We start from the raw sequence: 16933 nt of genomic DNA, 5'->3' as shown, positions 1-16933 counted from the left end.
CTGGGAGAGAAAAAGGAAGGCAGCTTTGGCTCTGGAACAGAGCTGGGCTCCCCTCCACCCGAGGCCCACCTCAGCTGCTGGAACCGCACAGCTCATTCCCAGTGTCCCTCCGCCCTTCGCCCCCACTGGGCGCCCCGTGCCTGGTGGCTGGCAGATCTGAGACCACCCGCCAGGAGGGTGGGAGCTAGATATCCGGGTGCAGACGCCTGTCAGAAGCTCTGCAGGAGGAAACCGCCCCCTGGCTCCGCGCAGCCACGCTCACCAGACGAGGTCTGATGGCAGTTTCAAAACCGCCCTCGGAACTGAGATTCACATGGGATCCAACTGGCAAACTGGGAGCTCCAGGGGCCTGGCGAGACGCAGTTGGCTTTAGCCAGGAAGAACAATGACTGAGTTGTAAGAAGACGAAACAGAAGGTTGGTTTGGTTTGGGGTTTTAGGTTTCTCTTTTTATTTTTTCTGGTGCCCCACCAGACTCCGAGTGACAGTTAAAACTTCTGAAAATCTTCAGTCTCCACTTGGGCCAAAGGGCCCAGCCCATCCTGCATCTAGAAGTATCATGAAATGGATTTCACTAGGAGGTTCCAAACTCTTCCTTCAGCCCTCCTTTTACTCCAGGACCGCTCCCACCCCGCCCCACCCGGCCCTGGTGCTGCTCAGGTTAGTAATCCTGCAGCTCAAAGCAGCGCCCCCAGCAGCCTGCATGTCCACGAGGAGAACATACCGCTCCTGTGGAGAAGGGGTTGAACTTGGCAGAATTGGGTTCATTGTCGTGTGGTCGGTGGGGGAGACATGACTGGCGGTTAGTGGGTGCTGGCTGGGACTCTCGAGATGAGATATAACCTCCAGATTCAGACTACTGGCATCAGCTCCCAAGTCTACCACTCACTGGGTGTGTGGACTTCTCTGGCCTCAGTCTCCTCATCTATAAAATGGAGACAGTAATTGTACCTAGCTCCTACGGCTGTTGTGCAGATTCAGTGAACGAATCCGTACAACACCCCTAGATCAATGTCTGGAACTTACAAACATAACGTCCGTTATCATTTTTCTATAATCTAAGGAATAGTTCCACCCAAAAATAATTGTTCTGTTCTACGTGACTTTTGAATGCTCCACTAAACATTTAAATATGTTGAAAAATGTCTTCATAATGATCTGAGCCTAAAACCTAACTCTTCTTTTAATACGTAAACACCAAAAATATTTTGTAAGGTTTTAACATACACTGAATCTCCCAGGAATGCAACCACTAGGTCGTATCAGAGGAGGTTTATTCACCTCCTAACATTCTCTGGGCTGCACTTGCCTCCCACACCCTGTTATACTGTTCCTCCTGAGTCTCTGCAGGGCATCATGGGGCCATCACCTGAGGCCACTCAGCCCTGTGCCCACCCACCCTGAGTCTCTGGATACTCCTGCAGCTTCTAGAGTCAGATGGAAGACCACACTCAAGAGGGTTTAGTTGCCTCAGCGTCCTCAGGACATAACCCAGAGGTGTAAGGGAGTCAACTCCTGGTGGGATGAATTTCGGCCAGTGGGCGTGAGGATTCCCGCTCCTCTCCTGCTGGCAGACTGTTCTGAAGCGTGATCTCTCTATGTGGTCTAGCAGGAGACTTCCCGCGGAGTCAAGCACATGCACTCGCCTAGCAGGCTGTCTGAGGAGTGGGTTACCCAGTAATGTGTCATCCTGCATGGCTTTCCGTCCTTCGCTGCCATACTTACCTTCTCCTTCACTCTTGCTACCCAGGATTGCACCTCCTGGAGATAGCGTCATCATTTTATTCCTGCCTCACACTGTTTTCTACGGAACTTGGGCTAAAATTTCCCTAAAGTAGGGGAGATCATTCTTGGTCTTGGGTGCACTGTACCAAGAGTTGTTTGCCATTTCAGAAAATTGCGTGATCAATAGCAACAACACTTAAGATATCTAAGTCACCAATACAACATATTTATAACAGTCTACATTTGTGGCCGTGGCATTCACGGTGACCGTCATTGAGGGTAGTTGTGCCTGAGAATTTACTTGTTGAACTACTTTCATTATGAATGACTTCCCTTTTATTTCTCCTTTATATTACATGTCGGGCATTATATTGATTTTTATTATGTATATAGGGAAGTCATATTATCTATAAACTTAATATGAAGATAGTTAAAAGGTCATTACAAGATATCTGTCATGTAAAGTGGTAATGGGGGTGGACAGAGCTGAGCTGTGGTAGAGAAAAACAGCCCTAGGCCACTAGCCAGCTGCGTCATGGTGGAAAGACCCTGGTCTCCAGGGGCCTCGGTTTCTGAGGTTGCATGAGATGATCCCTAGAGCCCTTTACCGCTCTGCCCCCTGAGGTTTAATTCAGGAGATGTCATCTGCTTTCGTTTTTCTGGGCTTCCACTAAGGTGCATTCTCTGTTGTCAGAACCTAAATTCAGCCCACCTCTCACAGGCTCCCCTTCGGAGACGGGCAGGAAGTGAATAGATGCCCACCTAGGTTAGCTTTCACCCTAAAATCATAGTCCCACCATGGAGCCCAGATGGCTGCCATCCTAGCCCTATTGGGGATGTCTGACTGTGCTTTGTAAGTCGGCCCACCTGTACAAATTCATGTCCTGGGGCTCCATGTGCTTCCTGGCGCTGGCCTCGCTTGCTGTCTCCGACCTCCAGGGCTGGCAGCTGCCCGCAAGGCTGGCTCCACCTCTGTCTCTTCCTTCCAGGATCCCGCTCCCAGGTCAAACCAACAGAGCCAAGGCCAAGCCCACAGCGTGAAGCTACAAGTCCTTACCTGGAGGGCAGGCTGGAGAGCCAGGCCACTGCCCCTGCATTCTTCTAGGTGGACACAGAGAGGGGACTGAGTGTGGTCCAGAAGTGGGCAGATCCTTCTTAACAGAACCCAACCCCCAACTCTGTTCCCCTAGGAATCAGGACCAAACCCACATTGTTAATCTCTTTCATTTTGCTGTGTAGATGACGGAAATCAGAGAGGGACGGGGCAATCACCCACCCCATCCAAGAACGCTTTTTTCCACACACTGTATTTTTCAAAGCTTCAAAATGCCTGGAAATGTTGTTCATGAGTAAAGAACATGATAAGCAGAGCGTTAGGACAAAAAGAAGTCTGTCTCCGTAAACAGAGCAGTTTCACGCAGAGTGTTGGCCAAGGAGGGAAGCCCCTGTTAGGGACAGAGATGGTGTCTGGAAAACCGTGCGTCTGAGGCCTGTTCTCTGGGCCTGTGCCCATGTGAGGGGTGCAAATCCTTCAGCACAGAGTGGCATTCCACGCTGTTCCACCTCTGATTCCACGAGAAGTTTCCACCCGCCTGCAAGCCCAGAGACAGCACAGATGCCCTGTGTCAAAGTCGGGAGGGGACTCGTCCTGGCCCCTACTGGGGGGCTGCAGCCAGTTATTCTTGAACCCTGGGTAAGTCTTGGGGCAAAACAGTTACAAATGAAGCTATTAAGAACCCTGATTGGCTTAACCAGGGCCTTTGGTTAGCAGAAAGAAAAAGCCCACCGGGTTCTTAAGTTGCGGTTTTCACGCCGTGTTTTTGCGGAGCTCCTGGGTTCCCACTTAAGCAGCAGGACCAAGGCGGCTCAGGAGGGGCTTTGGGGCCCGTCTGCGTCTCAGGGATGCTTTAGAGTCTGTCAGAGGTGGCTTCTCAGCAGGTTTAAAGTGGCAGCGAGGATTTTACATACAACTGGGGAAGCTTAGCCGTTGCTTACAAGTTTCCAGAATTACGCTTTATTTACAGCCTCAATTTATCAGGGACCTACTGCGCCCGAGGAAAGGCTGGTTTGCAAAGATGATCAGGGCAGTGACAACAGAGCCCGTGAGGCCACCAGGACCCAGCGTGTGTCTGAGACTCAGGGCCCTCTCTTTGTGGCTTCCAAAAGCAGAGCCCATGCCCTTGACCCTTGTGCCCTTCAGCTGTTTTCTCAAAAGTAGGATGACAAATGAAGGAAATCAGAAAGCAGACCCAGGCACGGAAGAGCCCCACAGCAACCATGGATGGCGCTGGGCACCGGGCCCTGGGTGCATGGCTTCGGGGTGCCCTGCCTACCAAGGGAGGGGTTGGGCGGTCTCCATAAGGGCGTCCGTCAGCCCCTCAGGAGACATGGGGATGGCTGAGCCTGCTGGGAGGTCTGCTCATCCCACAGGGCTGGATCCTGGGCACATGCAGATACTCCGGGACGTGTAGGGGACATCAGCTACAGCCCGAGGGCAGGCTGGAAAGCTGCCAGCTGCTCTAGTAGGGGCTCCATGGGCCAAGGACCTCTGCCTTAGTGGCTTCCACTGCTCTCCCAGGAGTGGTGACAGTGTGGGTGGCAATGCAGCTGAGTTGGCTTCCAAGGGGGAGCCCGTCTAAATGCAGGCTCCTTGGCCTCCCAGGCCCACCACATTTTTGCCTTCTCCAGCAGGGCGGCCCGGAAGCTGGGTTTCGGACAAACCTCCTGTGGATTGGTGCACACTCCAGTTTGAGACCAACCTCCGGGTGTCAGGCCTGCTGCAAGGGTCAAAGGGTCACAGATGCATCAATTGTATCGATTTTCTGTTGCTGAGAGAGTCGCAGGGCCCGCGGCAGTGCATGGAATATTCACGCCATCGTTCAGGGCCACTGCCCGAGCACCTCCCCGCCCTGGCTCCATCTCAGCACCAGTCAGTGAACGGGCCAGACAAAATCTCTGTCCTCAGAGGCCACCGTTCCAGTGGTGACGATGCCTTACATTCAAATAATGCTTGACTTAAGATACCGTCATGCTGTGATCATCCCGTGATTCCCTGAGGGTTTGGCAGGCATATTATCATTGCCTTTTCACAGATGAGAGAACAGGCCCAGAGAAGCCAGAGGGGCTGCTCCAGGCCCCCAGGCTAGAAGGGGGAGAAGCGATCATGAGGGCAGTGACTTCTGCCTTCCAGTCCGTCCCGTGGACACTTGCTGGGCCTCATCTCTGCAAGCACTGGTTCTCATTGAGGCAGTTGTGTCCCCCAGGGGACACTCGGCAGTGTCTGGAGACATTTTTGGTTGTCACAACTAAGGAGTGCTACTGGCACCTGGTAGAGGCCGGGGATGCTGCTGAGCATCCCCCACCGCACAGGACAGCCCCGCACAGCAAGGAATTCTCCACCCAAAATGCCAACTGAGCAGCGGCCGAGAAACCGTGCAGTGGAGGCAGGCCAAGGCAGGGGTTAACTCGTGAGCTTGGGTATTTCTTACGGACAATATGGCAGGTCCATATCATACTGTCCATTTTACAGAAAGGAAAACTGAGGGTAGCAGAGGTAACCAATGCCCCAAGTCACAATAACTAGAAAGAGTCGAGCTGAGATTTGAACCAGTGTTCAGATTTGAACCAGCCCAACTCCAACGATCTATGGTTTTGCTCCTAAGTCACCTGGTCACCTCAGAGTCAGTGGAATAGGAGGTGTCATCTCAGAGTCATCAGAGGTGACCTGTGCAGCCAGGCGGGGCTGGGTCCTGAGCAGCTCAGAGAAGCGCTACACCCCACGGCCCCCAGAATCTGGGGCCCTTTGCCTGCTGACCTCAGGGGTCCTTGTCCAGTGCCAGGTGGCCCAGGCTCCCAGCTGCCAAATTGTCTCATTTCTCACTAACGAAATTCCCTTGAAACACGTTCTTTTGTTTGTTTTGTCTGAGGGAGCTGATCCCCAGGAGCCCGTCTTCGTCCTAGCATTTTGTAAGCCTTTGCTCTACAGAGAAAGTGCTTCTCACCAATCCGGGTACCTCAGGTGACTGCCACAGTGGCTCAACCTGTGGCCACCACCACGGGCCCTGCCCCCAGGGTGCACGGAGCCTCCCAACAACCCCACCCAACTGGTCCAGTTAAAGGGCTGCCCCAGGCCCACCCCCGTGCCCAGCAGCCTGGGCGTGGTGCTTCTCATGCAGAGGGAGGACCCTCTCTTTCCTGAGGGGAGTAAGCTGGGACAGGAGGAAGGGGCAAGGGAGGAGCAGGGATTTTCCTATGGAAAAGTCACCTTCAGGGACCACAGGGCTGCATCTGCTATTGGCATCACGTTGGAGGGTTTCTTTCTGTGCAGACATTTGTTGAGCCCTGCTGGGGGCCCAGTGCCTGGGCCTACGGGGCACATTTCTGGGAGCAGGGCAGCTGATCCCCATGGGGATGCAGACCTAGACAAGGCTGGACCTGCCTCCCGCACGCCAGGTGATGAAGTCAGGAGACAGAGAGGAGGGAGGAGAGACAAGGAGCGAGGCTGTGCGCAAAACGCCTCACAGGAACCTGCAGAGGTCCTGGCTTCTCAAAGGCTTGGGGATGTCTCTCTCACCTCACTTGCATCCCCCTCCTTTTCTCATCCTCGTCACCTCATGTGGGCTCTGAGACAGGAAAGAGGTGCTGCTCCCAGGACTCGCTGATCTGCTCCCCAGAGAGAGCCTCAGAAGGAGGAACATTCCAGAACTGAATCGTTCCTGTGTTTGAGGAGGTTGGGAGGGGGACTTTAAAATGGTCCATGGGGCAGGCAAGGCGATCAGGGCCCCGGCCCATGGGTGCAGGCCAGGGCTGGGGTTTGCACATGCCTGGCAGAGGGGGACCTTCCTGGACCCCAGCGGAAGCGCCAACAAGGTCAGCAAGGCCGATGTGTCTGAAATGTCAAATGCCACGGCTGCCAGTCACTCCCCTGCAGCACAGCCCTTGTGATTGCGGATTTAAACTTCTGCCCTTTATCACAGGGGTTTGGTGAGGGCTCAGTCGGAGAAGAGGAACCACTAGGAAGGACGTAGAATAAAGAATCCATTGTAAGGACCTGACCTTGCAGCACGCGGGGAGCTGGCCAGTCTCTTCTGCCCTGGGTCCCACACCTAGAGTCCCGGGACGGGCAGGGGGGACTGAAGGATGGGAGTGAGGAGTGAGAGCAGGGACCATGGAGCCGCACTCCCTCTGGGGGTTTGGAGCAGCTGAAGGAGGCGGCCTGGGGGGTGGGCAGCGCTGCCGGGGGTGTGAGGAGCCGAGGTGCCTGCATCGACCTTCCAGAATAAACATGGCTACTGCTTCCCTTCCGCGCGGCCTGCCTTGCACAAATTTCATCCTAAACACACAGGAAAGGGAATTGTGGGAAACATTGTTTAGCGTAGCCACATTGATATGTTGCAAAATCACCAGACATGTTTTTATTTTAGATCTGTTTTGTTTATTTCTATCTTTCAGGCTCCTGATTGTGTATTTTTATAGATTTGTGTGGACTCCCCTTGAACTAAACGTACCTCTGCTTTTCTCAACTGAATTCCTTTGAGGATTCCTTTGCTGCTGACGGGAAATGAGCACGGGGCCAGGAATTAGGCAGGACCAGAAAGTGGAGAGTGCATACCCGTGTTTGCGGTTGTGAGCATGCCTGTGTGTGGTTGGTATGTGTGTGTCTCTGTGTGTGCCCTGTTTCCGCATGCCCCTCAGTGCTGGGAGTGGACAGGAGAGGGTTGAAGACAATCACAGAAAACCGAGCTGCACACTCAGGCTGCGAGGCCACGTCCTTCCCCCACAAACCAGATGCAGATTTCAATCAATTCAATCAATGGGCAATGTTTGCTGGCCATAAAAATAGCCCAGAGGTTGCTGGTCAGCGGGTCTAAGATGGATGACCAGTGGCCCTGGAGGTCCCAAAGGTCAAAGATGACTATCACCTTAAAATGTAATCTGTGCTGGCCCCCCGCCCCAGGCCTGATGGGTGGGGCTGGCGCTGCTGGCCATCTGCAGCCACCCGCCAACTGAGGCTGCTCTCAGCCATGCTGCCAGCTCAGCCCAGCAGCCTGGCAGATGGCCTTGGGGCACCATAGGCTGTGCCGTCTGTCTGTCCAGACTCCCATGCCCAGATTGGTACATGGTCCTTCCAGGCAGAGAACTAACACTTTTGCCTACCCACTGCTGCCCCATGACATCCCAGAGCGGGCTGCAAAAGAGCAGGGCTGTGGGTTTGCTTTCAACCCCACTGCTCCGTTTCATTAAGCAAACCCTCACCTCTTTCAGCTCTGAGGGGCTGCTCCAGCTTCTTAGGTACCAGGAGTAAAAGGTCATTGTCTTTCCTTGGCAATCAGGAGAAAGGATGATGGCTGCGGCCCTCTGCTCCACCAGCGAGTGATGAGTGAGTGCCTCTCCATGCCTCTTTTTTCATTTGTCCCTTCCCTCCTTCCTCAGAATTACCTCCTGTTTTTTCACCCAGACTTTCCTTCTGGTGCCTTCCTCCTCCAGGGTACACACTGGAGCTGCACGTGTTGCCTCTTAGAGCCTCCCCAGCTCATCTTCAAATAGTCCTTTCTTCCTTCTCCCTGCTCATTGTCTGATGAATGCCAGATTTTTCCTCCCCATCTTTGGTGCACCAGGTCCCCTTAATTTTTACCATCTGCTGTGTTGCTTTTGGGAGGCTGTAAGGATGAGACACGTTCCTCGGGCGCACTGTCTCCTAAAAAGGGCTGCTTCCTGTCCTTTCCAGCACTGCTGGTGGGTTGTTGATGCAGCGAACTCGAGCGCAGGATCTGTGTCCTGCATATCAGCCTCCTCTCACAAATCATCACAGCTCGGCTATTTAATGGTCGAAGTGTCACCCGAAGATGCAGTATTTCCCAAAAGTCAGGAAGCAAATAAATTATTACAGTTTAAAAATGAATCTATTTATTGATCGCTTTCTTTTACACTATTAATGCTAATTGTTTTTCATGGTGCATGCCTTTGGGATTCATCAAAATGAATTCTTAACGAATTTCCAAACACAAAAATTATAGCAGAATAACGGATAGAAGTAAATCATCCTACCATTTCTCAAAGGCCTTCTGTTCTGAAGGGCCCGGGCAGTATGAGGTGGAATCACGAGTGTCTGTAAGGTTTGAGATATCGATGTGAACAGCCATAGGTGAGTGTGTGGACATTACAACTGGCTACAGTGTTTGAGCACCTACTGTGTGCCAGGTCCTGGGCTAAGACATTTACAAACGTTGTTTCATTGAATCCTCACAACAGTGCCAAGGTCAGTTTTATTATTCCCACTTTATTTACTAAGAAACTGAGACCCAAAGAGGTTTCTACATCTATCGAGTGGAAGAGCCCAAGTACGAGTCCAGTTCTATTTGTCTCTGAAGTGCATGTACTTTCCGCTTGGCCACTCTCCATGCTGAGCTGCTATCAACATTGCTGCAATCAGTTCATTCCAGGGAACTTTATCACTATTTCTGCCTGTCTGTCTGACTCAGCATTAACCTTGAGCCTTCCTGCCAAAGGAGCTCCAGTCACAGCACACACCTCACGCCTTGGTCAGTCCCCTCTAGGCCATCAGATCAGTCAAAAGTCATCGCTGTGCCCTCTTGTCTCTCTTGGCAAGACTACTGCTTGTCTCCCCTTATTCCTCAGTAATAACATTTTAGCTTGACACGTGGCTCTAGCTAAAGACTACATTTCCCAGAATTCCTTGCAGCTAGGCACAGACTTATGACTAATAGGAAGTGAACAGACTTGATGTGTGCCAAATGTGGGTTCTGCCTTTAAAGAAAGAAAAAGTGCTTCTTCCCATCTTCTTTCCATCTTCCTGCTGTCTGGGATTCAGGTATGATGGTGGGAGTTGAAGCAGCCATCTCTAACCATGAGACAGAAACTGCGTGGTGAGGATAACAAAGCAATAAGCTAGAAGGAGCCTGGGTCCCTAATGCTAGGAGGTGCCATCCCAGCCCTGAACTGCATGCCTGGACTTGTCTGTGAGAGAAAATTAAATACCTTTCTTGTGTTTAAGAAACTATTATTTCCATCCTCTGTTATAGTAGCCAACTTTATCCCAACTAATGTAGCTGCCCAAGACAGTGCTGATGGATGTGGCAGGCTGAATAATGAACCACCAACGATGTCCATGTCCTAATCTCCAGCACCTGTGAATATGTTACTTTACGTGGTAAAAGGGATGTTGTAGACGTGATTAATTTAAGCATCTTGAGATGGCAAGTTTATCTCGGGTTATCCCAGTGGACTTAATGTTTGTTTGTTTGTTTGTTTGTTTGAGGAAGATTAGCCCTGAGCTAACATCTGCCAATCCTCCTCTTTTTGCTGAGGAAGGCTGGCCCTGAGCTAACATCCATGCCCATCTTCCTCTACTTTATATGTGGGACGCCTGCCACAGCATGGCTTGCCAAGCGGTGCCATGTCCACACCCGAGATCCGAACCAGTGAACCCCGGGCCACCAAAGCGGAACGTGCGCACTTAACCACTGCGCCACCGGACTGGCCCCCACTGGACTCAATGTAATCACAAGAGTCCTTACAACAGGGAGGCATGGGTCAGATATATAGCAAGAAAGCAGCGTGACAAGAGAAGCAGAGGGAAGCAGAGTCAGAGAGAAAAGATGGTACGTCACCAGCTTTGAAGATGGAGGAAGCGACCACAAGCCAAGGAATGCAAGCAGCCTCTAGAAGCCAGAAAAGGCAAAGAAAGAGATCCTCCAGAGAGCCTCAAGAAGGAACACAGGATGTTTGCATAATCTCAAAGCATCTCTCTACAAGATCCTCATTAATTACAAAGGAGAAAGTATTAGTTCCATAGTTTACAGTGGAGACACCACCTTTATCAAGTGACATCACCAGGAATGACACCTTGACTTCATGCTCATCCCAATACCTTGCACTCAGAAGGACACCACATCACTGCTATAGGATTCGTGCAAAAATGCATGCTCTGAATTTGATCATGGGGAAACATCCGATAAAGCTAAATTTGAGACAGTCCACTAAATAACCAGCCTGTACTCTTCAAAAGTGCCACAGCCATGAAAGACAGAGGAAGCCCAAGGACCTGTCACCGATGAGAAGAGCCGAAAGCAGCATCACAACTAAAGAAACTGGACCAGATCCTGGGCCAGGAAAAGAACGTAAGTTAGGACACTGGGTAAAATTCAAGCTCCGTAGCTTCTTTAATAGTATCGTTCAATGTTGACTTACGGATTTTGATCATTGAACTATGCTTATGTCGGATGTTAACATTTGGGGATGCTGAGTAAGGGTATATGGGAATTCTTTTTGCAACTTTTTGGTAAGTCTGAAATTATTTCAAAGTAAAAAGTTAAAAAAAATAACTTCGCAGTTTACTAATGAGTGTTTAACGTTAATAATTTGATTTTATGCTGATTGCAGCCTCTCCAGGTGGTGGCATTAGCTATATTTACTGGTGAGGACACTGGGGTCAAGGAGGTAAGTGCTCCTTTAAGGTCGCCTGCTGGGGAGGGGTATGTGGCCCTGAGACGTGAGCCTGGATATCCCACTTCCAGATGCCATTTGCCTTTCCACCTAAGACAAAGTGTCCTATACTCAGCGTCAAACACTGTCATTCCTTACATAACAAGCAGGTAACCTGTGGAGAGACCTGAGCTCAGCCAGGATGGAGTCAACAGCCCTGCTCTGGGGCACTCTGGTTCCCTCCACCTGGCCCCCACCCATGACTGCCCAGCGCACACAGCATCATCAAGGATCAGAGATAACCTGAGGCCCGGCCAGCCCCTGCTCTTGCCCGCGAGTCCACCCTTCCTAAGGCTGAAACAGGGCCCCTCCTCTGCCGCCTACGAATAGTGTTGAACAGTGCATGAGAAAAAAAACGCACTGGGGAGCGAAAAGGGATGTCTACACCGTTCCTAGTCAGCCAGGAGTTTAATTCACCAGGGACTTTGAATCCATGTGATTCTGGTTATAAATGGGTTGGCTTCAGCTCCCGATCTACGAGAGAACTGTTGAGAAACAGCACTGAACTGAGAGTGAGGACATTTGGGTTCTGAACTGAGATTTTCAGGGGTTTTTGGTGCTGGTTTCCAGGGCTGACTTGGTTACCTGTTTCCTGGTGTAATTATTAATTGTTCCCCTTTCACTCTCAACAGTGTCCCGGTCAGGACAATAAACTATGTACATAGTCATCCTAAGTAGAGATTACCTACTGAACTTCTTTACTTTCAGGGAAAGAAACGGAGGCCCAGAGAGGTGAAGTAACTTGCTCAAGGCCACACAGCATTCTGTGGCAGTGTCTCCAGGAGGCTGCAGTATTATTCCCAGGAATGATATTCCCAGTTCCAACCATTTTGGTTGGGGCCTTGATGACGGTGCCTTCCCGATCCAGTTCTCAGTTCCCCCCCAGTGGCTTTCTCTGGGGCGCAGTCTCCTTCCCTACAATGGAAGGAGTTGCCCATCTTTGTCCCGTCTCTCCAGACGGCTGCAGCAGCCTCCTAATTGGTCGCTTCATGCCCGTTCTTTCTCCTCTCCAACCTCACTTGCCAGCCAATGGTCTCTTCAAAATAGAAGTCTGACCACGTCTTCTTCCTGCTCAACGCTCACCCCTGGCTCCCCGGGAGGCCCTGCACGCCCTGGGCTTTTTACAAACTGGTCCCTGCTGCGTCTTCCGCTCCTCTCTTCCCACTCCCCCCGCTTCGCCCTCAGCCACACTGGCTTCTGATTGTAGCTGTTCCTCAAAAGAGCTGGGCTCCTGCCTGGTACAAGGGCTTTGCGCATGCTTTCCTCTTAGCCTCGGACATTCTTCCACCTTTTCCCTTTTTGATCCTAAGTACCACTTAATGTCTGTCTCGTCCCCTGGAATGCCAGCGCCGTGAGGGCAGGAAGCGTGTCTGTTTTGTTTCACAGGAGCATCATTTAGGAGATACCTCCTAAACGCGAGCACCCAGAGGGCCGTCAATAAAGAGAAGCCGGACCAGCGAATCGGGGACCCTCCGACACTGATTCGATGGAGTCGATCAGAAACCGTCAAGCGACCTGGGCCCCAGAGATACGGAGTTCCCCAGATCTGGCTCCTCAGCACTTTCTTCTATTATGTGAAGAAAAACAGAACTGGAAAGAGTAACCTTATGGAGTATGTTCTAAGTAACACGGAACGTTCTGGATCCAACATCTCGGCACACTGCTCTCCTATGGAAGCTGCTCTGGTCCTTGTCCTGGCTTTTTCATCACAACCCACCATGTTCATGGAACCCATCATCCTGTCAACTCCCCCAGATGAAAACAAAGAGACAAACAAACAGAAACAAGACATATGATTAAACCGTCCTGCACTTCTTATGTCAGCTCTTCAAACCCCCTCATTATCCAGATGGGAAAACTGAGGCCCCAGAGAGGGTAGAAAGTAGCCTTTTAGGATCAGGGCTTGGGCTCCGGGCCTCCTGCTGGCCAAGCTCCTGATGCCCAGCTTTGGGGCATTTCCTGGAGGAGCAGCTCATCCCAGCATGAGAGGCTGGACATCCCCCTGGGGTACACATAGGTGGGGGTGCCCAGTCCCAGCGCCAGCCCCAAGCTGGAACCAGATGAAACCATCAACAACTCCTGTGAGGTTCCTGCACGGAATCTAGCGCAGCGCCTCTCAAATGTAAGGTGCACACAGATCACCTGGGAGCTTGTCAGAATGCAGGTTCTGACCCCCAACGTCTGGGGCGAGGCCTGAGATTGCATTTCTAACATGCTCCCGGGAGATGCTGATGCTGCTGGTGCCTGGACCACACTGTGAGGGGTACAGCTCTAGCTCAGGGCTCAGCTGCCTCTTCCTGTAAAAGGCCAGATAGTATATATTTTAGGCTCTGTGGGCCAAGAGGCAAAATCGAGAATGTTACCTAGGTACTTATATAACAAAAGAGAAAACAAATGTCCACAAATTTTTTATTGATGATATTCAAAATATAATGATCATAATTGGATACAAATTTTTGGAATACAGGTCTACTAATGGAAAGACTGATGTTCTGTTTTGGGAGGGGTAACATCTCACTCACCTGGGGTTCAGAGTTACTGCTCCTTGTCATCAAATTGGTTGCAAATGTTGATCTGTATACACTATTCCTAGTTCTAGCTCTGTGCACAAAATAAGTGGCAGCCTGGATTCGGCCCCCGGGCTGGAGTTTGCCACCCCCTGCTCTAGCCCAGTGGTCAACCTGAGGTTTATCAAAACTGTCTGGGGAGATTTTTTCCCCCTCTATTCCCATTGTGGACAAAGGACAGAGATTCAGGGGCCTGACTGGATGGGGAGGTTTGCTGCCCTACCAACAGCTCCCATTCCTTCTCATGCCTCAGTTTACCTCAGGAAGCTCTGGACAAGGTCACACCCCTGAAACAGACCTCCTGCCTTTGCCTCTAAATAAACTTTTGTTTTGAAATTTGCAAAGTCAGTCCAGGTGAAGACAGTTTCCTCATGGCCGCCCCCGCGTTCCCCTTGCATGGTGCGTGCTCACGGAAGGGGCCCTGGAGCTGCGGTCTGCCTCACTCATTTCTATACCCGATCAACTGCGAATTTTCAGACCTGAGCCATCACAGGTCAGCCAAGAAGCCTGGTGCTCATAGGCCACGGACAGGGCAGTAGGGATCACTGGGGGTCAAGACTCAGGTTCTCCAGAGGCGTCTCTTCCCCTCCTGTGCCCTGGCAGTGGTAGTTTTTCTGGTCATTTCCAGCATTACTAGAGAACCCAGGTGTCTCCCCTTAGTCTCTGCTCTTCTTCTGATGTGGGTCAAGGCTGTGTCGAGGCTACCTCCTCTGGTCCAGCTTCTGCTATGAAGCAGCGAGTTCACAGAGACCCCGGCCTTCCTGCCCCACAGCTAACAAAATCGTACAGGTGAAAACACCTGGGCCAGGTGTACTTCCAGCTCTGCCACGAACCAGCTGTCCGCTCCTTCCTTAATTTATGCTTCTCATTGCTCAGCAGAGCTCACTGAGAACCTAGCAGGACACCAGGTGCTGGGGAGAGTGACAACGAGCCAGAGCCCCTTCCCCATCGTCAAGCAGGGGCCATTCAGCTTAATTCAAGCTGTTGCCACAAATGAGAAAACATTTATGAAAGCTGCTACTGAGCAGGAAAATCATTGTAAGCAGGTTTTCCGTATGAAGAATGTAAACTTTCCTCTTTAATACCCCCTCCACCCCTTTGTTATCTGATTCTGCATTTTATAAAAAGCAAGAAATATAAGCGCTAGGAAGTGAAACACGACGAGCCTTGTTTTAAGTGCATTTCTGAGCGGGTGATGAGGCTTAGCTTTTGTCTTCAAGAAATAGATCCATGTGAAACCGTTGCTTTCTGTTGTTTGGCTGAGTTTTTGATCAATATATTGGAAGGCACGCAGCCCGCCACTCTCCCCGTGGGCTGCCGTGTGCGATGGTGCCTTTGGAGGGTCACCTGAGTGAAGTTCGTACGGTGGTTCTCACTCCTGGGTGTTACGCTCCTGTGGGAGGTACTCCACGTCCAAATGGTGTAAATTGAATCCGATTTCCCCTCAGCAGCAATGCTATTAGGTGGGATTATGTGAATGGGAATTCACTGCGGATGGCTCCCCCAGGGAGAGACCAGGAGGCATAAAGGCATCCGGGGATGAACGTGGAGGTGTTTTCCAGGAACGGCCAGTGGTCCGGGCAGACAGACAGAGTTAGCTACCCTTCTCTCCCGCTGAGGAAGCCCACGCCTCTCCCTCGTGGCTGACATTTAAGCTTGCTGAATCCCCTAGCTTCTGCCTCGACAACGCCCCTCAGCCCTTCCTCTTGGCATCCCCTGCACCTGCTGTAGCTTCGGTTCTCCTGGTCTTCCTGCCACAGTTCTCTCCCTTGTCTAATCTATTCTTCATTCTGCCACCAGCATCAGTCAAGAAACAGGACTGAACCCTCCCTTGAAATCATCGAGAACTCCCCAGACCTCACAGGAAAACAGCCAAACTCCTCGGCACTGGCTCTGAATATCTTCATGGCCTCAGCTCACGGGCCTGGCGTCACTTCCTGCCATGTCACTGGACAGTACACAGTCTATTTTCAAGCTTTAGTTGCAAGTGGCTCAACCAACAGGGAAGTTGATTATATCACATAGCAAGGAGTTGGAGGTAGGTGACGGTAGGGCTTGGTTACTCTAGAAGCCCAGTCGTCACCAAAGACTCCAGTGTTCTCCATCTTTCTGCTTTGCAATCCCCAGTGGGTTGGCTTGGGCCTTCGGTGGATTTAATGTGGGTCCAAGATGGCTCATGTGGCCCTGGGTATCACAAACTCACCTGGCTACGTCCATAGATAGATACTTCAACTTGAATGTCTCTTTTTATGGGGGAGGAAAACCTTTCCCAAAAGTACTCCCCTCCCTTGGATCAGACCAGCAGCATAGTAGTTAAGTTCATGGGTTCAGATACCAGGTGTGGACTTCTGCACCGTTTGTCAAGCCATGCTGTGGCAGCATCCCACATACAAAATAGAGGAAGATTGGCACAGATGTTAGCTCAGGGCCAGTCTACCTCACCAAAAAAAAAAAAAAAAAAAAAAGCAGCACTCCCCGTTAAAACTTTTGAATGGCTTCTGAGTCCCCTTAAAACCCCCTTGACCTCGGCCTACATGATTCTACACAATCTAGATTCCCCGCTCACGTGACAACACGCCTGGCTCACCACCTTCAGTCCCACTCTTCTCTGCCACAGGGCCTTCACACGTGCCACTTCCTTATCCAGGAGGTCTTCCTCGTCCCCTGCTCCTCAGCCATCTGGCTCCTTCTCCTCTTTCAGAGACCCGCCGTTGACTCTGCCGCGCCATCTCTGGTTCTCAGGTCTCAGCCCTCCCCTTCCTTTCTCCACAGCTCGTGTTCTCATTTGTGGTTGGTTTATCCTCTCATCCCCACAGCCCCCATCCCATCACACCAGAATGTGGGATCTGTAAGGGCAGATAGCACAAGTGTGTCCTTCACCACTGCAATCCCAACACGCAGTTCACTGCCTGACACATGGCGGATGTTCAATGAATATTTCCTGAAGGAATGAATGAGTTTAATTTCATTGGAATCTACCAGAATGTATATATTCAAAGGAATGTTTGTCTTAATGGTCCTCCAGTCTCATTACTCTACAGTCAGAGGACACATTCCCAGGGCCAGATACTTGTTTCTTTTCTCTTTTCCTTCCTCCTCTGTGTCCCCATTGTATCACTGTATCCTGGGAATGAGGCT

General features: G+C 51.2%; 2 long non-coding RNA genes across 2 annotated transcripts; both read left to right on the top strand.

Annotated features, from left to right (window-relative positions):
* Positions 1-293: 293 nt before the first annotated feature.
* Positions 294-15834, top strand: LOC139084571 (uncharacterized). Its single transcript, XR_011542060.1, has 2 exons — positions 294-416; positions 15596-15834. It is a non-coding gene; the product is annotated as an uncharacterized lncRNA (long non-coding RNA).
* On the top strand, positions 9449-14139 carry LOC139084570 (uncharacterized). Its single transcript, XR_011542059.1, has 4 exons — positions 9449-9555; positions 10007-10864; positions 11127-11183; positions 11937-14139. It is a non-coding gene; the product is annotated as an uncharacterized lncRNA (long non-coding RNA).
* Positions 15835-16933: the final 1099 nt, after the last annotated feature.

Source organism: Equus przewalskii, chromosome 7, assembly GCF_037783145.1.
Source record: "Equus przewalskii isolate Varuska chromosome 7, EquPr2, whole genome shotgun sequence".
Lineage (NCBI taxonomy): Eukaryota > Metazoa > Chordata > Mammalia > Perissodactyla > Equidae > Equus > Equus przewalskii.
Note: the sequence above shows the minus strand (reverse complement) of the source record. Positions and strands in the feature narration are given on the sequence as shown.